The 21553-nt window shown below is 37.4% G+C and overlaps 1 non-coding gene and 1 pseudogene across 1 annotated transcript; both read right to left on the bottom strand.

The window, feature by feature from the left end:
• Positions 1-104: 104 nt before the first annotated feature.
• LOC125095543 (4-hydroxybenzoate polyprenyltransferase, mitochondrial-like) lies at positions 105-992 on the bottom strand (annotated as a pseudogene).
• An 18918-nt stretch (positions 993-19910) lies between these two features.
• On the bottom strand, positions 19911-20054 carry LOC125096522 (U4 spliceosomal RNA). Its single transcript, XR_007126219.1, has one exon. It is a non-coding gene; the product is annotated as a U4 spliceosomal RNA (small nuclear RNA).
• Positions 20055-21553: the final 1499 nt, after the last annotated feature.

The following is a 21553-nucleotide window of genomic DNA, read 5'->3' as shown; positions in this document are numbered from 1 at the left end:
TGGCAGTAAGACCTGAGAATGTTACGTAAAAATTTATTTTAAAAATATCCTAGATAAACTTCATTTATCCATTTCATATTCTACTATTCATATTTTTTTGTTTTGTCTGTCTTTTCTTCCCACAAATTCCCATGGACAATATGTAAAAAACTGTTCATCCTACTATTTGGTTGGAGGAAGGTTAATCTCCACTATCCTCAGGTCTGTGGATACCTAGAGTATAAATCCAATGCGCCTACATGGTCTCCTGTGGCTAGAGCAGTGTATTAGCAAGTGGTCTGGTTCTGACCAGAACCCTACCAGATACAGTGCCTCCAGGATCATGACACCGAATCCACCAAGCCACTGTCTGGTGTTTCTGTTGAGCCACAGTGCTGTGGACTTCAGACCGTCTCTTTTATCTGGATGAACATGGATAGTATCATATATTATTGTTGTCACAATTCTAGAAAATAAAGCATCAGATAAATAGCTGGATTACAGGAGCCCTTGGTAGCAGGCCATCCAAGTAACAATCCCCAGTTAAAAGTCAGCTCCAAGACTAATTGAGGACTTGTATATAATTCTTTTTGTTCATGAGTAGCTGATCACATGAAGTAGGGGTGCTGCTCCCAGAGCTATGCTTTTTATTGTCGTCACTGCCTCACATATCCCGAGTAGTTCAGCTTGCTTCAATGGCAAAGAGTTATTCTATGTATGAATCTGAAAAACGTCCTGGTTCACAGGCCAATTCTGTGCTCCAGATACATGGTAAACACAGCAACGAGATTCCACTGGGCTTGTCCAACTACATGAGGACTATGTAGCATTGTAGAGGGTGGGGTGCCAAACCCATAACCCCCAAAGCCATGGGCTGAGAGGCTGCTGGGCCTAAGGGCTACCAGTCCCCTGTGGGTGCCAGGGTCAGGGAGCAACCCTAGGAGTCCTACAGCCATGCCTGCTTCATGCTCACAGACTCCACATGAGTCTGCACTGGGGAGCCTAGGAGACATGGTCCCCTTATCATGTGTTCTTTGTTCCTCTTTTTCTCATTCCCTACCTTCTTTGGGTTATTCAGTATTTTCTATGATCCCACTATATCACCATTATTATTTTATTAGATATATATATAGTAAGAACCAGAGAAGCAGAACCAATAGGATATACTAAAAGATTTATTCTTATGTGGTTGGAGGGCTAACTAGTAGGAAATCTGGATGCTCAGGCAGGAGTTGATGTAGCTTTGTATCTAAAATCTGTAGTATAAAAGGCGCCCGACTAGCTTAGTTGGTAGAGCATGAGACTCTTCATAAAATCCGTGGTATAGATCAACAAGCTGGAAATTCAGGCAGTATTTCTATGTTACAATCTTGAGGCAGATTTCCTGCTTCTCTAGGAAACTTCAGATTTTGTCTTAAGGCCTTCAACTGATTCAGAACATATTCATCATTACAAGAATCCCTCATACTGCCGTTTTATAGCCATACCTACTTCTCTCCTGCCTCTACTCTCTTCTTAACCCCTATCAACCATAGATCTGTTCTTTATTCCTATCTTTGTCTTTTCAAGAATGTTATATAAATGGAATCATACTCTATGTACCTTTTGAGATTGCTTCCCCCCCCACACTGACCATCCAGGTTTCATTATGTCAGATAATTCTAACATTTCTGTCATTTAGATCTGAGTATCCATTGATTTTTTTTTTTAATTCAGCCTGGGATCTTCTTGGTCTTTGACATGAGGAGTGATTTTCAGTTGAAATCTGTACATTTTCATGTTATGTTCTGAGACTTCAGATTTCATGTAAAATTCTGGTTTCGTTGACTTTTTCTGATACTGCTGCATCAGGGAATGGGAAGGGGACATTGCCTCAGTACTTCCAGATGGAAGTAGAAGTTCAAGTTCCCCACTTGGTCTTTGTTGACACCCAAGAGAGTGGGGGCTTTGTTGCTTTTTGCTAAACATTCAGCTCTTAACTCCCCATGTGGAGTCCACTGATTTTGTGGTGGGAATGGCTGTATTAGCACAGAGTAAGAGACCTGACTCTCATCTAGGCCTGCAATAGCACCTGTGAGGAGCGGTGCTTTGTTACTGCTGGGTGGGTGTAGGATCTAGGCTGTGTGGTCTTCATTAACTCTTTGGTCAGGGGACTCATTACCAGCTGGTGGAGATGAAAATCCCAACTCTTACTTGATCTTGTCTGACACCACCTCAAGGGTAATGACAAGTGGAATAAGGGGAAATCTAGCTTTCCATTCAGCCTTTGCTGGTGGCGAGAGTGTGTGGCTATAGTTTTTCTTTGTTTTTTTATTGGAGTAGATGGGTTGTTGTCTAAAAGTTGTCTGTCTTACTAGATTGCCTATTCCCTCCCTTGGCTAGAGAGATGTTTATGTTTTTGGGGTTGGTTTTTTTGTTTGTTTGTTTTTGTTTTTGTTTTTTGTTTTTTTTTTTTTTGGACTGTACTTCCTGACATTTCTTGGCATCTTCCTCAGCAACAAGTCTGGGATTAAAAAAAAAAAAAAATTCCCAGAGAACTCACCACTGTGTTGTCCCTTGGGTCCTGAGGTCCCTGACGGTTGACCTTCTTGCTGCCTTTCAGAGTCTTCTTAGAATTTTACGTGTACACGCACACACAACTCTATTTGTCTCTCTGTCTGTCTATGTATCTATATCTGTTTATCATCTTAGTTTTCTAGGGCTGTCATAACTAAGTACTACACACTGGATGGCTTAAACAATGGAAATTGATTTTCTTACAGTTCTGGAGCCTAGAAATTTATGATCAAAGTGTCAGCAGATTTGGTTTCTTCCTGAGAGCTCTCCTTAAGTTGTTGATGGCTGTCTTAATCATTGTCTTTCCTCTGTGTATGCATATGTCTGGTGTGTCTGTGTCCAAATTTTCTCTTCTTATAATGGTACCAGTCAGATTAAATTAAGAGCTCCTCAAATATATATGTATTTAGTTGTACTAGGAGGAATAGGGAAAGTACATATACTCCATCATCCTAGAAGTAGAAGTCCTTGTTACTGGTTTTAAAATGTCATCACTTTAAAAATTTCATTATATTCTGGCTTGCATTAAATCTACTGAAATGTAAGCCATGATTTTTAAGAGTTGTATGTCTTTTTGTAACGTACATTGTTTTTTCTTTTGGTTTTCAGCAGTTTGTATGTGGCTAGATAGGGCCCAGTTTGTGTTGTCCTATTTTGTACTTGCTGACCTCTTTGTAATTTATTTTCTTTACCAAATTTTGAAAATTCTCGGCTGTAGTATCTTGAAATATTTTTTCCTATCCCATTTCTCTCTCTAGTTCTTTTGGAACTCCTATTACACATAAATAGATCACTTGATTTTTGTATCACAGATCACTGAGGCTCTTCTGTTTTCTTGTCATTTTAATTTCTATTTTTCACATTAGATCATTTCTATTGAACATTTTCTTTTTCTTTCTTTCTTTCTTTCTTTTTTTTTTTTTTTAAGATTTTATTTATTTGACAGAGACACGGCCAGAGAGGGAACGCAAGCAGGGGAAGTGGGAGAGGGAGAAGCAGGCTTCCCGCCTAGCAGGGAGCCTGATACGGGGCTTGATTGATCCCAGGACTGTGGAATCATGACCTGAGCCAAAGGCAGATGCTTAACGACTGAGCCACACAGGTGTCTCCATCTATTGAACATTTTCTACATACATGGATCCTTTCTTTGGCCGTCTCCAGTTATCCGTTGATCCCTGTGTGTGAATCTTTTATTTCAGACACTGTGCTTCTAAATTCTAAATTCCCATTGGGTTATTTTTATATTTCTCATATCTCTGCTGAGAGCCTCCATTTATTCACTCATTTTGACAGTAGTTTCCTTTTGATCCTTGAATATGCTTTCAATAGATGCTATAAAGTTCTTTTCTGGAAATTCCACTTCTAGGTTATCTTGGAATCTCTCTTATTGAGTGGTCTTTCTCTTAAACATGGGCCACATTTTTTTTCATGTAACTAGTAATTTTTATTTTATACTGTATATTGTAGATGATACTTAGTAGAAATTCTGAATTCTATTATTTTCCCCTGAAGAATGTTGATTTTTGTTTTTCAGACTGTTGGCTTTTAAACTTGAACTATTGAATCTTGGTTTTGTACCTGATTAGAAAAGGTGTTTTGCATGCACGGGACTGGAATAGATTATGCTGCATGAAATAAGTCAAGCAGAGAGAGTCAATTATCATATGGTTTCACTTATTTGTGGAGCATAAGAAATAACATGGAGGACATGGGGAGATGGAGAAGAGAAGGGAGTTGAGGGAAATTGGAGGGGGAGATGAACCATGAGAGACTATGGACTCTGAAAAACAATCTGAGGGTTATGAAGGGGCAAGGGGTAGAAGGTTGGGGAAGCCAGGTGGTGGGTATTATGGAGAGCACATATTGCATGGAGCACTGGGTGTGGTGCATAAACAATGAATTCTGTTACATTGAAAAGAAATTAAAGAAAAAGAAAAGAAAAGGTGTTTTGCTTTTATCTCTGTTCCAGATACATATTTTATTCCTGCTACATCATTGATAGTTTTAAGACATGACCTCATGGTATTTCACCGAGAACCCAAACTCAAAATTGTATCTTCCTTCTGTGGGAAGAAACTGAGATACTGGCCCACTTAAATCAGTCTTCCACTTGATGTTTTTCACTATTATCATTAGAGTCTTCTCTGTGCATGCACAGCTTAGGAAACAGCCAGTAATTTGAAGATAGTTATACATAGATTTGGGGCATACCCCTTCAGTGTCCTCTTTTTTCCTCAGGACTTTTACACTCAATCTTCAGCAACTCTGGCAGCCCCAAACTCTGTCCTCTGAGGCCTCAAGCTACTGAGACAACAATTTTCTGCTCAGGTTCTAGTCATCTCATGCCAGGTGGACTGAAATATGCTATAGTAAAAGGGGGAAATTACTTTTAAGATATAATTCCCTTTAATTCTATGTGTCTATTCATTTGATCTCCCATGCTTCATATAGTTATTTATTTTTCTTAATATTTTGTTTAGAGTCTGTATTTGTTCTCTGGAAGAGGGTTAAGTTACACCAATAAAAGTTACTCTACCAGGGGCGCCTGGGTGGCTCAGTGGGTTGAAGCCTCTGTCTTCGGCTTGGGTCGTGATCCCAGGGTGCTGGGATCGAGCCCCGCATTGGGCTCTCTGCTCTGCGGGGAGCCTGCTTCCCCCTCTTTCTCTCTGCCTGCCTCTCTGCCTACTTGTGATCTCTGTCTGTCAAATAAATAAATAAAATCTTAAAAAAAAAAAAAGTTACTACCAAACCAAAACCAAAACTCTTTAATATATATTTTAAGCAAAGTAAAATGACCAGTTAAAGGATGATAAGAAGATAGAATGAAATGTAAATGATAGTAATTTGCTGGTTTCTTAGGATGATACATGAAAATGGCTTCCAGTGGGTCTTTGAATTTTAACAACATGATTTTGATCTTATTTGAATAAAGGTTAGGAATATCAAGTAGTTCAATATGAAGTAAGTTGATAAAAACAAAAAAGTCAAAGAAATAAAAAATTTGGTTTTCAGACCCCATTCTAAAATCTGATTTTTGGACTGAATCTCATGCTAGGTTTGCTAACTCTAAGTCTCCATGGGACAATTTTAGTTATATCCAAGATTTCAAAGAAGAAATAGTAACAAACTTCAAAATTTTTTTTATCAGATTCTTGAAAAGTAAGATTTTTCTCCTTATGACTAACAGAATTATTTTATCAATAATAAAATGCCAGGCAGTGATCTTTGTGTGTTGCTTCATTTGCTAAGTATGTAAAAAGAATGTGTTTAAGGGATATTCACGATGTCCTCAAAAAAATGATGTTTTTTTTTTGTTCTTTTTCAAATTCCTCCTTATATTCAACAGAATACTTGTGAACAGCTTTAACTGTCAAAGAGTAGAACAACCTGCTAGTTCAGTTTGACTGCAGAGGCTCAGTTTCATAAAGCCAAATTTATATTCTTGTGGTTTCAGGGCAATTTTCTTTTACTTCCATACCTAATTTTAAGAATCAAAATTAATTCTTCTTATAGCTATCCCTATAAAATTTGTTCTAGCAAACAGAAGTAAATTGAAATACATTTATCTTCAAAGAATGAAATAATAATCATCTCAGCCTAAATCTTCGATTTCCCAATTATGCTCACATTGTGGCTTACCTTTTCTATTATTTAAGCTTGGTCCTTTGTTCTTAAGCCCTCTTTTCTTGTTTTGCTTGAGAACCAGTGGAAAGGCTGCCTTATTAAGGAGTAATTTTCTGGGAAAATACTTTCACACATACTTTAAGAACTTCTTTTAGAGATAAACATTAAGCATTATGTGCATGATTATAGTCCTTTAAGCTAAGCTACTATATCCCATTGGGTAAGTCTTTATTCATACTTCAGTTTTTCAGCCCAACATTGTTTACAAAATAGACATAAAATATTATGGAATTCAAGTTTGAAATGCATGTTATCAGGAAAAAATTAATGTTATTAAATTCATTATACATGAAGTTTTATCTGCATTTTTTCCTCTTTTGTTTGTATACATTTTTGCTTCCTTGCTTCCTTCCTTCCTTTATCTGAAATACAGTTTAAATATCGACAGTAACTCAAAATAGTACTTCCTAAGAATTCTTCAGTATTGGTCAGTTTGATCAGATAGTTGGATATCATCTCTCTCTATAGCTCCATTATGGCATTTCTTTCTGTAAAAATGGGAATGCGTGTTTATTAGTATTTATTTTACATATATTGTCTATACATATGTGTGTATTTCTCTTATTGCTTAATCATATGTCTTGCACTTTCCCTTTCTCCCTGGCCCTTTCCTAATCAATCTATCATTTCAATTGCACAGATATTTAATAGTGATCTTATTTCGTCACTCTGTGAGCAGGTGTTCATCACTTGTGTTCTCTTGCAAAATACAGGAACTTCTTTTCAAATCCTGTATACTGTCAAATACATTTTCCCTGTTTGTCAGTCAGGTGGAGTATATTGGACTTCCTGGTATTATGTTGCATTGACTGGTTGAGGAAACAGAGTGAAAGTATGTATTGATGAAGACATGTGTACCTGTCCAACTGTGGGCTCTTTTGGGGAATTGTTAAACCAGGTCCTCATCTTTTAAAATATTTATCATGCTTGTTACTGCTTCTGCTAAACAATTTTCTATAATGTGTATCTTGTCAAACTCTTATTGAAGTATATGGGATACAGGGGATTGTAGTTATGGTTTGCCTCTTATCTTCTGCTATATATGTTAGTGACTGTTCTATTTTATAATTTAGAATATTCTAACATATTTTATCTAAGACACCTAAAGCAGTTGTGTTATTTATATAATAACAGTTCCATTAATAAAATTAAGCGACAGCAAAGTTTGATCGAACATGATTCTATCCCCTATTCGTGTCCCCTCTCTGTCCCATATTTGCCTAATTTTGAATTGCATTTAAATAATATGATTGAATTTTTTATGAATATGTTATTATTGAATAAATTTATGAGAGTTTTCATACAAATGCCACAGCAATATGGTATTTTATTATCTGTAGCTTCTTCAGATTTAAGTAGGTGAAGTTTACTCAATTCATAGTTATTCAACACCCACGGACAGGTACATGCCACTTATTGTAATCTTTTTGCCATAATACTGTCTGCCAGATGTAGAGACACATTCATTATTTCGCTCAAATCCTTTAAACTTATTTAAATATTTGAGAGGCTGTATGTTAGAGGTAATGTCAACAGTGGTTCAATTAAAATTACACTAGGGGCTCAGTCAGCTGGGTGGCAGACTCCTGATTTCAGCTTAGGTTGAGATCTCTGGGTAGTGGGTAGCGGGGTCAGTGGTCTTGGGCTCCTGCCCTTTGTACTCAATGTGGAGCCTGCCCGTGCCTTTCCCAACCCTGCCCTCCCAGATAAGTAAATAAATAAAATATTTAAATAATAATAATAATAATAAAATTACTAGATCTTTGACATGGTATACACTCTAGATTACAATTAGATTTCGTCTCTTGATTAAAGGCCATATCTACTCCCTTCTTGTTGGTTCTCTACTGTACTGTTCTGTATTGCATAGGATGTCAAGGCCTGTTCTAGCTCAAGGGGACAGAATAATCAATTAATGGTCAAGGGACTAGGAGTGGCAACCCTTTTGCTGTACATTTTTTTAGCATTGGTGTAGACCAAAGCACTATTGATATACACAATTCGTTTCCTTTTCTACAGTAGGAGCCTATGGGCCCATGACTGTAGTTATGCTTTAAAACAAATTATTCCCAGATGGTAAAACCATCTTACTAGGAGACACTACAAGACTCAGGGAGAATATTAAATAATCTTAAATATGGTAAAATTTTTTAATGTGTAAGGCCAAAGATAGACAAGTATGTATTGTAAGAAAGGGTTTTCCAGAGTGAGAGATTATCAAAAGAAAAAAGAAGTTGCAAAAAATGTTCATTTAACAGATGTGAAAAATGATTGTTCCTTGGTATTCCTAAACAACTATTAGGGAAAAAATGATAAAATATATATAAATTCAAATTTTAAAAATAGGAGAGAGGGCGATTGAACACTGAGTTGGAAATTGTTATCATTCTTACCTGATGATCAGTCATTCAGCTTCTGTTTGGACTCTGACAATAATGAGAAACTTATTATCTCAGGAGCAAGCCTATACCCTTGTTAGACAAATTATCACTTTAAAAATATTTCACCAACATTTATTTCTAAGAAATGTCCACATATCAGTAGATTTTTGAGAATTAAAGGCAAAGGACAAGCTAAAAAATATCATGCCTTATCATAATATTAATCTGCTTTTGTTGAAAATAAAATTCTCTGTTTCTAGCTGCATGAAGGCACCAATATTAAAATAAATAAGAAAAGAAATAAGCTAAGACAGAGACTTTACTCTTTCATTCAGGTTGGGGCTTGTTTTAAGTTTGAGGTGAAGTTATATATAAAAGTTATACTCTTTTATTGTGACCTTTATTATTGATAAAGAATTCCATAATTTTCCATCCCTTTACCAGATAAGTATAAGTATACTAAATGTTAATCTTCTGGCTAAACAAATTTTAAGAAATAGCTGTAAGTGTATTATCAATCTTGAAATCTACTTTGCAGCCTTATTCGTTGGCATGTGTGTACATATAATTTAACTTAGCTCAGTCGTGAAACACTTTTAGCTACTGTTCTGTCTTTTCTTACCTTACTTGACTGATTTAAAGTGACTTTGCAATGGTGGATCAAGTGGGGGTGGGGGTGAGTAGATTATATTGTGTTTCCTTCTTTGTCCCTGCTTCTATCCATAGTTCTCTAAGTATCTGTTCTTCCTGAGAACATTCCAGAGGTATTCTTGTTGGGATTTCCAAAAGGTTCTCCATAAAGAGCAGTATCCTTTTCTACCCAATTCTGAATAATTTAAGAAGTAAAAAAAGGAATGATAACAAAAAGTCAAAATATTGCCTGTGCTATTGATAGTGAACAGATTGTGGTATGGCATTTAGGTTTGTTCATTTGGTAGACTCATATCCCCATCATCGCTGCCTTGCAGGTTGCTGGAAACCCTGGATAATCAGACCCGCCCACCACCCCAAAGAGGAAAATACCCATCTCTTTGCCCCCCCCCCACCCCACGAGAAGCAATAGTGGAATGGTGTGTTTCTACAGCAGACACCTTGCTCCTAAGAGCAAGGAAGGCAGAGATGAGCCAGGCATGCCTGGTTAATTGCCTCAGATTTATCCATCAGATAAGTCATCTTACCTTCCTAATGACAAAGGGAGGTGAACAGTATGTTGAGAAAAAATTTTTCCTCAGGGAAGCCAGGAGTAGGCTTTGGGGACCCTGTTCCCAATGAAAATATTCAATGAAAAGAAATCGTGTGGGAAGTCTTTCTTTACTGGTCACAGAAACTTTGGAACCCTGCTTTCTTCCAAAAGGGATATCACAGAGATATCAGATGAGGCTAAAAAATATAGTTTATGCTATTTTTAACCCTATTTTAACAAGTTTCTTTTCTCATTTATACATTTTTTCTTCTAAGGGCAGGCAAAAGCACCCAGAATTCCTCAGTCCTTTGCGCAGGGTACTCTGAAGCCAGATCTCTCTTAATTTGACAAGTTATTTTGAGTTGTGCTTTATTATATCGGGTCATAATAGAAAGATAGTATACTCATTATTCTGTCATCTTTATTAACTGTACTGTTTAAATAATTCCCATTTTTTTCTTCTTACAAAGCTTTGGAGCATTTCCGGTATTTCAAAATCTCTCACTGAATTTCAGTATCTCAGTGTATATCTCTTCATTAGTGCTAATAACAGGACGGATGTAAAATGACCTTCTTTGACTGATATGTTTTACTTGGGGAGTTCTCTTTTGCTGGTAGGATAGGCCCAGCTCTGCTTTTGCTTCCTTTGTTTCATTTTTCATCATTGTACATCCTTTCATTCTTAGATTTCTCTATTTCGTTCTTTTTAATGTTTCTTGTCAACTGTTTATCTTTAGTTTGTTTGTCTGTCTGTTTGCTTGTTTTTAAGCAGTCTGAATTCTTTCTCCTGGTATATCAGACCTTACAGTCCCTGGTTCCTCAGTAACTTGTTGATCTCATGGGCAGTTCTGATAGTCTCACTGCATAGCTACGCTGGTCTTCTTGCTATTCTTTGAATAGTCCTGACACATTCTCTCTTCAATATGTACTGTTGTCTAGCGTATTAATATTTACTTAATTTTTCTTGTTGATCATCGGGCTCTTTCAGTAGAATGTGTGCTCTATGAAGGAAGAAATTTTTGTCTGTTTTGTTAACCACTCTACACAGAGGACCTAGAATATTGCCTAGTATATAATAGGTTCTCAAAAATTTACTTTTGGACTGAATGAATTAAACAAATAGAGCTGCATTTTAAAGCTATAATATTTAATTTTGGCATGTATTTCATTTGTTTTGAAGTTCTTACCTGTTCCTTTTTCTAAATAAGTGGTTTTACTTGCTTATTAGCACCCAAAATTGTTTCAAAGTTAGCCATATGCTTTTTAGTTATATGAATGGTTTTCTCAAAGTTTTTCTGTGAAATTCATAAGCCAACATTATGCCATGAAATGTGGAGATTGAAATCAAAGCCTTGCTTCAATATCTCCCAAATGTGTGACTTAAGCAAGTTGTTTAACTTCTCTGTGACAGTTTCCTTATCTACAAAGCAAGAGTCCTCATACTTCTTTTTTTGAGAATTAAATGAGTGTATATATTTACAGCCCTTAGCATATCTTAAGTACTGTACAGTTGAAAATAATTTTCTTAGTCCATTTGGGCTGCTTATACCAAAGATCACAGACTGGATACCTTAAACAACAGATTTATTTCTTACAGTTCTGATAACTGGAAATCCAAGATCTACGTGCTGGTAGACTTGGTGTCTGGTGAGCCCCTCTTACTGTTTTATACACGGCCTTCTTCTCCTTGGGTCCTTTTCCATGGTGAGAGCAGCGAGAGGGTAAGCTCTCATGTCTCTTCTATAAGGACATTAATTTCATTCATGGGCTCCACCTTCATGAACTAATGACCTCCCTAAGGCCCTGTTTCCTAATTCCATCATAGTAGGGGATACGAGTTCAACATACGAATTTTAGGGGACACAGTCTGTCCATTGCAGCATTATGAGTATTACTCTCATTGTAATTATATCATAAATATCAATAACAAATCATAAGAGTTTCTTCTTCCTTTTTAAAAAAAAGTATTTAAATTTAGTTAACATATAATGTTTTATTGGTTTCAGAAGTAAGGTCAGTGATTCATCAGTTTTATATAATACCCAGTGCTCATTACATCATGTGCCCTTCTTAATGTCCATCACCCAATTATCCCACCCCCCACTCCCTCTCTCCTCTCCCCTCCAGCAACCCAGTTTATTTCCTATGCTTAAGAGTCTCTTAGGGTGGGGCGCCTGGGTGTCTCTTATGGTGGGGTGCCTGGGTGGCTCAGTGGGTTAAAGCCTCTGCCTTGGGCTTAGGTCATGATCTCAGGGTCCTAGGATTGAGCCCCACATCAGGCTCTCTGCTCAGCAGGGAGCCTGCTTCCTTCTCTCTCTGCCTGACTCTCTGCCTACTTGTGATCTCTCTCTGTCAAATAAATAAATAAAATCTTAAAAAAAAAGAGTCTCTTATGGTTTGTCTCCACTCTGATTTCATTTTGTTTATTTTTTTCCTCTCTTCCCCTATGATCCTCTGTTATGTTTCTTAAATTCCATATACAATGGAATACTACTTATCCACCCCCAAAAATGAAATCTTGCCATTTGCAATGACATGGAGGGAATTAGAGGGTGTTATGCTAAGCTAAGTAAGCCAGTCAGAGAAAGACAGTTATCATATGACCTCACTGATATGTGGAAGTTTCCTCTTCCTTATGGAAGAAAAGAACATAATCTTTCCTTTACTACTGTTTTCCCATTCTTTGTTTCCTTAATCCAAAAATACAATGCTGTTCTCCTTCTTCTTTTTGATTTAATAAAAATTTGGTTTTATGAGTAGTTAATTTTGCAAGTGCTAACTCATAGGCTAAAAATAATAAATTAAAATAGAGATGATCCTAATGGTATGGAGTTTTGTAAGAAAAGATATGGTAAAGAGGTGAATAGATAAAAATAAGTAAAGATATCAATAAAACTTAAGAAAGATATTCTGATTATAATAAACCTGTGCTGTGATAGAAAACACTAGGAAGGAACCTTGGTTTCTGGTTGTCAGACAAGAGCCTCTAAGGTGATATGACTAAAGTTGAGAACCAAACAATGGAAAAGGCTGGGAATATTGGCAATAGGGAAGCAGGGGGACCAGAAGGTTCAGGAGAAGCAACTGCATTTGCTCATAAGATTATTTATATTTAGCCTTCGAAAATCCCTCCAGAATACTTACTTTTCTCTTTTTATTAATGTTATTTCAAAGAGTTTCCTCTCTCAATTTTTAGACTAAGTTTTTTTTAGATACACTTTTATTTTATTATTTCAGTTGATACTATTTTAAAATCCATTTTGATAGGATGGATTCTACAGAATCTGATCTAAGTTTCCCCATATTTTATTTTATTTTTTTAAGATTTTAAAAATTTATTTGACAAAGATCACAAGTAGGCTGAGAGGCAGGTGTGGGGCGGGGGCAGCGGGGGGGGGTTGGTAGCAGGCTCCCTGCTGAGCAGGGAGCAATGAGGGCTCTATCCCAGAACCCTGGGATCATGACCTGAGCTGAAGGCAGAGGCTTTAACCCACTGAGCCACCCAGGGGCCCCTCCCCACATTTTATTTTTAAAAATTTCCCTTTTTGCACTTTAAATTTTGGGGGAATTTCTTGAAATTGACTTCTTCAGTCATTTGATTTTCTACAGCATTCATTGTCTTCATTATTTTTTAAATGTGGTAGTTACACTTAAAATTCTCTTTAAATTCCTCATAAAGTCAAATAGTCTCATTTTTATACTTTCATACTTCTTGTTTATAATTCAAATAGGCAAAATCTTTTTTGAACCTTATTGAGAATATAAATCATTTGTTTCTGATGTGTTTTCTTTTTCTGTTTATTTAAATAACTTTTCATAAGAATAAACTTCTGTATCTTTCAAAAAGTCACCTTCCTTTGAACTAAAGAATCTTTTAACAGGCCTCATAGGTTTTTTTTTTTTGCTTTGTTTTGTTTTCTGTCAATAAGAGCTTTCTGATTGCTCAGTATTGGCTGGTCATCAGCTAGAATTAGACAAAGGTCAGCGAGGGTCCCTACCTATATGTAAAGATATTTGTTTCAATTTCCGTGCATGATTATACAAGGAAAAGTGAAATCAAGTGGTAATTTGAGTATAGATAATATCCTAAAAATACTTTAATAATGATATTAGTGGGAAAAGAAAAAAATGCCATACAGAATCTGTGTAGTTTCATAGTTTTGTGTGAACTATATTTGAATTAGTGAATTCTAGCTCTAAAATTGCATTGACTTTTACTATTTTATTAAATTTTTCCAGGGAAAGTAGCTGAGTAAGAAATTCTGAAATATTCAGAATAGGCAAAATTGTGGAGATGGAAAGTAGATCAGTGGTTTCCATGGGATGGAGGAGAGGGAAATGGGGTATAACTACTAATAGGTATGGCACTTCCTTTTGGGGTGATGAAATGTTTTGGAACATGATAGTGGTGATGGCTTCACAGCATTTTGAATGTACCAAATGTCACAAAATTGTACACTTTATTTTTTAAAAAATTTTTAAAGATTTTATTTATTTATTTGACAGAGAGAGACACAACAAGAGAGGGAACACAAGCAGGGCTAGTGGAAGAGGGAGAAGCAGGCATCCCGCTGGGCTGGGAGTCAGATGAGGGGCTTGATGCAGGGCTGGGTCCCACCTGAGCCAAAGGCAGATGCTTAACGACTGAGCCACCCAGGTGTCCCAAACTGTACAGTTTAAAATGGTTAGTTTTTATGCTATGTATAGGGGCGCCTGGGTGGCTCAGCGGGTTAAGGCCTCTGCCTTTGGCTCGGGTCATGGTCCCAGGGTCTTGGGATCAAGCCCCACATCAGGCTCTCTGCTTGGCAGGGAGCCTGCTTCCTCCTCTCTCTCTCTCTCTCTCCCTCTGCCTGCCTCTCTGCCTACTTGTGATCTCTGTCAAATAAATAAATAAAAATATTTAAAAAAAGTGTTATTTATGCTACGTATATTTTACCACAATTTAAAAAAAAGGATCTGCATACCAAAAAAAGAAAAAGGAAAAGCAGTTCCTTTCTCTTAAGTAACAGTTTTGATTATGCTGTACAATAGGATGTTTCTTTTTCTGATGGACCAGAACAAGAGCAGCAAAATAAGAGGCCAGCCCTGGCCCAGGGGGAGGCAAGTACGGCTAGCACATTGTTCTTCATTGGGTAAGGCACCTTGCAGTATCCAGTGAGCCACCTCCACAATACATGATACAACATTATGAAACAGAAACAATTTCCACAAGAAAGACGCCTGCTTCAAGAAAGAGCAGACTAGAAAAAGCGATGGTCTTTTATTCCAGAACATATAGTTCCTGATAAATAGAAATAAAGACTCCCTGCCGACCAATGGAATAGGCTTCTGTGTTGGCCAATCTAGAAGATAGTTCTGCTCTCAAGGAAGAGGCTTCTTCTCCATTGTCTTGCATGATCACAACAGAAAGGGGCCCTTTCTACATCTGTACTGCTTAACAGTCCACTTCCTGTTGGCCTTAAGTTGGTGGTCTTAGGATTGAACATTCATAAGTCATTAAGTGGCTTTGTATCAATAAAGTCCCCTCAAAAACTTAACAGTCTTCTGTAGTACTTATTTGTTGGTCTAATAACTACAACCAAGATTTTTACTTCACTGAAATCTATATTCTTCCCACATCTAACCCCTAGTTTAATGGACACTACCTTGAGTCAGGAAATAATAACCACTAATCAGATTTTCTTCTTAACCAAGTTTATTCATTCTGTCTGGTGGAGAATACTTAATGAAAGATCTCAAGAGTAGGCAAAGGTCTCACTGTCAACAATTATACTTTCTGCAAAGTTGTTTACTTTCTGATTCTCTGAAAGTATTAACTTCAGCTCAAGGATAGAGAAATTGGTCTTATAAACCCTGAAAAGCACAATGTAAAGGGATTCTGTCTACTTAGAAAGCCTGTTATAGACAGAAAGCATCTTTATTCTCAAGGCTGCTTTTTTTCCCCCCCTTTCTTCTTTAAGCTTGACATCCCTTAGACTAAATTTCTCCCTGTTGTATAGTCCCTGGTGGAAAGCCACAGGATGAAGCCAACACACAAGTATTTGAAACTTTTCACAATATTAACCTTTTCTAACTCTGTATTTCCCTAGTAGGAGACTTGTTATGCAAGAAATAAAACAAAAGTGGTGGGGGGAATGTGGAGATAAACAATAATTGTTGATTAAAATAGCAAAGTCTGTTAGATTCAGGGCTTAATAAATGTTTATTGAGTTATTTTCTGCGGGTTCTAGTTGTTTCTGCTTAGCTTTCAATATTAAGAATGTTTTCTTATTTTAGAAATCTTTCTTTACCTGTTCTTTTTCCCCCCTCTGATTCTAAATACATCAGTATTATTATGATCAGGCTGCCGTATAAAATACCACAGAGTGGCTTAAAAAAAAAAAATACAGAAATCTACCTTTTCACAGTTCTGGATGCTAGATGTCCAAGATCAAGATGCCAGCAGGGTTCATTTCTGGTGAGATCTGTCCTCTGACTTTCAGATGTGTTCTTGCTGTGTCCTCATGTGACTTTTTCTTTTTGTGTAAGTGGGGAGGGGGAGCTCTCTGGTGTCCCTTCCTTTATCTTCTTCTAAGGACACAAGCCCTGTTTGATTAGGGCCATCCTTATAACCTCATTTAACCTAAATTACCTTCTTAAAGGCCGTATCTCCAAATACAGTCACACTGGGGATTATGGCTTCAACATTTAAATTTTGGAGAGATACACTTACATCCATAAAAAATGACATTTTTAAGCAAAATTCTAATAATAACTACATTTCTTTTGGAATATCTGTTATTCTCACTATGAAAGGTATATTACAACTTACATGTCAGGCATTGCTCACTACTATTGATTAGATAGGAAATCTTTCAGGTAGAAGCAGGGAAATTTATTAGATTAAGGAAATTTATATAGATTGTATTAGCATGAGGTCTGGAAAAGCATAGTCATGTGATTATGTGCTTGCAAGTATATGTTGAGTTGTTAGAAGTAGTATATGCCAAATTGATATACTGAATAAACGAGGTCTTGGTAAGATATAGGGAGACAAAAGAGAGTAGGAAGAAACTGTGAGAACTCTGCATTCTTGTAACCATGGAAATGAAGCATCCTGGGGAATATTGCTAAGTCTGACTAAGAGGAGTAAAGATTTCAATTAAGAATGAACTGGGTTGGGACACCTGGGTGGCTCAGTTGGTTAAGCAGCTGCCTTCGGCTCAGGTCATGATCCCAGCGTCCTGGGATCGAGTCCCACATCGGGCTCCTTGCTCGGCAGGGAGCCTGCTTCTCCCTCTGCCTCTGCCTGTGCTCGCTCACTCTCTCTCCCTCTGTCTCTGACAAATAAAGAAATAAAATCTTAAAAAAAAAAAAAAAGAATGAACTGGGTTATCTTCATTCCTAGGTCTCTTCACTTAGTGGACCCCTTTGCAAGGTAAGTCATTTGTCAAGAGTATCTAATACTTTGTGGACACTGAAGGTGCAGCCATGTATTAGATAAACAAGTGGACTAGATGTAGGTGATGCCACATCTTGTGTTACCTTAGCCTCTGGCAGTAGACGGCAATTTTGATGTAGGCTGACAGATTTTCCACTCACGTATTTTTGCTTCTCAATCTAAATGTTGGGTTTTCTCCAGAACTCAGGAAATTGTTTATCCCATGCAATGCACAGCTCAGCAGAACTGGGAATTGAACATTATCAAGACTAGTCCCCTCAATGGGAAGATTCTGAGGTACAATCAATTCTGCTCTCATGCTTGTTCTGAAAATGTGAATTTGTTCCAACACAATCGATATATTAAGGAATGATTTGAGCAGAACCCAAGTTTTATACTTTCTTATGCATGATATCTTCCATGAGAAACATTAAATTAAATTACGGAGTGGAAAACTCTTGCCCATTGCCTATTTTTATAAATAAGATTTTATTGGAGCACTACAGACAAGATTGTTTTTTTCCTAAACCTCCTTTCTCTGACTGTGATAGGGTCTGTAGAGCCCTCAATACTGAAAATGTTTACCATCTGATCTTTAAGGAAAAGTGTGATAATTCCTGATCTTGGTGAATGTACAAAACAGCATGAAGCTGACCAAAGCTATATAACAATACAAAAAATAAAAATTAAATTTAAAAGGCACGTATTCACATACCTGAAACATCTCCCTGTGACCTCAGAGCATGACATATGTTTTGAGCCACACCCAGACACAACTTTTGTAACAAATTTCCATCAGATATCACATAATTGTTCTTCTACCACTTTGCAGTAGCTCACAAACTGTAACTCTTCCAGCATGCCCACCCATCAGCAAACACCAGGCTCTCCTCAAAGCCAAGTGCCATAGTTACTGGTTTGATGTATTTCTTAACCATTTAGCATGTGTGACACTGTGCTACCATGTTTAAGTATCCTATCTTTTTTATGTGTGGCTGATGAAGGTTTTGAATATTGTGCTCCTGATTTCATTTTTATTCCCACAAACCCTGCAGTTTTATTGCATGTTTTTATATAGTACACTACTTTTTTTAAGGAATACATGTGCCACACCATATCAGAACTGACTGCACTTTCTACACTAAGTTCCTCCAAAGGGCCGTAGAAGAATGAGCCCCAGTTGGACAATCAGTGACTTGCTCATTAATAGATGAATAATTAGCTTCTCTCGCTTCCCTATCTCACTTCTCCCAGACATTTTTTGGTACTTCCTTAGATGAATTTTCACATAAACTACTTACTCCGAACTCCTTGTCTCAGGTTCTACCATTTGTTTTTTTTTTGGTGTGTGTGTGGGGGGATTAAGACAACAGATTCCTGCCCTCATGGAGCATATGTTCTAATTTGGGAGAAAAAATATAATCAGATAAACAAACAATAAGCAAGCAAGATGAATACAGATGGTGATGAGTTTTGTGTAGGAAATAACGAGGGTGATGAAGGAAAGATAAATTGGAGGAGGTCTCTTGAGAGAGAATTCAGGGAAGGCCTTCTTGAAAGATGATATTTGAATTGAGACATAAAGAATGAAAGAAAACCAAAGGGGTAAAAATTTTAATGGTGTAATAATGGGAAGATTAGAGAAAATCACTAAATGGGAAAGGACCAGAGTGGTTCATAGTGATGTTATATCAATACCTGAGGATGTGTTGAACACCGCAGTGCACCCCGTTCTCCTACTGATATGGGAATAGCCAGTATAGGTGCATTATGTCTTCATAGAGCCATGTTATACTCAATGTATAGAAGGGACCACACCTGGAAGACTGAAGTCCATATTTAGCATTTGGGAATCAGCATAGGTAGGTGAAAACTGTAGCAACTTCCTGCCTTAATTGTTCTCCCTGATCTTTATACAAGTAAGGTTTTCCAAAAAATATAAAAACCAGTAAGTAGGATGAGAGATCAACAAATATGGTGAAAAATAAACTATGTGGTACAAATAAAGGCTTTAAAGTAAGAATCCAGGGCACCTGGGTGGCTCAGTCAGTTAAGTGTCTGACTCTTGATTTTGGCTCAGGTCATGATCTCAGTGTCATGAAATTGAGCCCTGTATTGGACTAGGCTCTGGGTGTGGAGCCTACTTGAGGTTGTCTCTCTTCCTCTCCCTCTGCCCCTCCCCAATCCTGCTCATGTGCGCGCACTCTCTCTCTCTCTGTCTCTCTCCAAAAACTAAAAATAAAAAATAAAAAAAATAAGAATCCTCCAAGTCTCTAGTGGTAGGCTCTCAAGGAATGGTGGTGGTGGTGGTTTTGACATTGATGCTGGCAGCTATGATAGAGAGTATGATAATAATGACACTGATTGATTATCAACCCTAAATGCAGAAAAAAATTACGTAGTCTCAACCATTAGGCTTCCTGACAATTTGGAAGAGACACAATTTGAACATTCTTTATAAGAGTGGCTCTTAAAACTTAAGGCATCTTATCAATAAGAGAGGAATGGGGGAGGAAAGGATGGGTCAAGAGAAATGACATTGCTGAATCGTCTATACATGATCACTCATTATCACATTTTATATTACTTTACTCATCTTTGCAATAACCATATGTGAGTGATAGTTAATAGTCTACCTAATTTTTACACACAAGGAAACAGAATCTTGGAGAGGTTCTATGATTTGCCCAAGTTTACAGAGCTCATTCAAACTGAAATGTATCTAACTCCATGTTAACAGAGAAAAAAATAAGTTGCTAATATAGGCTGAATAGGTATATGTAATTTTAATTAGCAATAATCGCGCCTCGAATAAACCTCATTGGCTACGATACTGCCACTGCGCAAAGCTGGTATCTGTAATTTTAAAGAAAATAAAAAAATATGGGAAAAACAAATGCCAGTTTTGAGTTGAAATATTTTACTTAGAAAAGATTGGACAGGCGAGAAGATAAGAAGTGCTGCAGTGGGACATGAGATTTCCTCACTCATTGTACTGTCTTTTTTTTTTTTTCATTGTACTGTCTTTAGCAGTGAATTCATTCTTTTTTCTTTTTCCTTGTGATTTTTTTTATTAATTTTATTTTTTATAAACATATATTTTTATCCCCAGGGGTACAGGTCTGTGAATCACCAGGTTTACACACTTCACAGCACTCACCATAGCACATACCCTCCCCAGTGTCCATAATCCCACCCCCCTCCCAACCCCCCTCCCCCCATCAACCCTCAGTTAGTTTTGTGAGATTAAGAGTCACTTATGGCTTGTCTCCCTCCCAATTCCATCTTGTTTGATTTACTCTTCTCCTACCCCCTTAACCCTCCATGTTGCATCTCCTCTCCCTCATATCAGGGAGATCATATGATAGTTGTCTTTCTCCGATTGACTTATTTCGCTAAGCATGATACCCTCTAGTTCCATCCACGTTGTCGCAAATGGCAAGATTTCATTTCTTTTGATGGCTGCATAGTATTCCGTTGTGTATATAGACCACATCTTCTTTATCCATTCGTCTGTTGATGGACATCTAGGTTCTTTCCATAGTTTGGCTATTGTAGACATTGCTGCTATAAACATTCGGGTGCACGTGCCCCTTCGGATCACTACGTTTGTATCTTTAGGGTAAATACCCAGCAGTGCAATTGCTGGGTCATAGGGCAGTTCTATTTTCAACATTTTGAGGAACCTCCATGCTGTTTTCCAGAGTGGTTGCACCAGCTTGCATTCCCACCAACAGTGTAGGAGGGTTCCCCTTTCTCCGCATCCTCGCCAGCATCTGTCATTTCCTGACTTGTTAATTTTAGCCATTCTGACTGGTGTGAGGTGATATCTCATAGTGGTTTTGATTTGTATTTCCCTGATGCTGAGTGATGTGGAGCACTTTTTCATGTGTCTGTTGGCCATCTGGATGTCTTCTTTGCAGAAATGTCTGTTCATGTCCTCTGCCCATTTCTTGATTGGATTATTTGTTCTTTGGGTGTTGAGTTTGCTAAGTTCTTTATAGATTTTGGACACTAGCCCTTTATCTGATATGTCATTTGCAAATATCTTCTCCCATTCTGTCAGTTGTCTTTTGGTTTTGTTAACTGTTTCCTTTGCTGTGCAAAAGCTTTTGATCTTGATAAAATCCCAATAGTTCATTTTTGCCCTTGCTTCCCTTGCTTTTGGCGATGTTCCTAGGCAGGCGAGAATTCTACCACTGAACCACCAATGCGGCCATGTTCCTAGGAAGATGTTGCTGTGGCTGAGGTCGAAGAGGTTGCTGCCTGTGTTCTCCTCAAGGATTTTGATGGATTCCTTTCTCACATTGAGATCCTTCATCCATTTTGAGTCTATTTTCGTGTGTGGTG

This window comes from Lutra lutra, chromosome 3 (assembly GCF_902655055.1).
Source record: "Lutra lutra chromosome 3, mLutLut1.2, whole genome shotgun sequence".
Classification (NCBI taxonomy): Eukaryota; Metazoa; Chordata; class Mammalia; order Carnivora; family Mustelidae; genus Lutra; species Lutra lutra.
The sequence above is the reverse complement of the archived record's forward strand: the minus strand, read 5'-3'. Positions and strand labels throughout refer to the sequence as shown.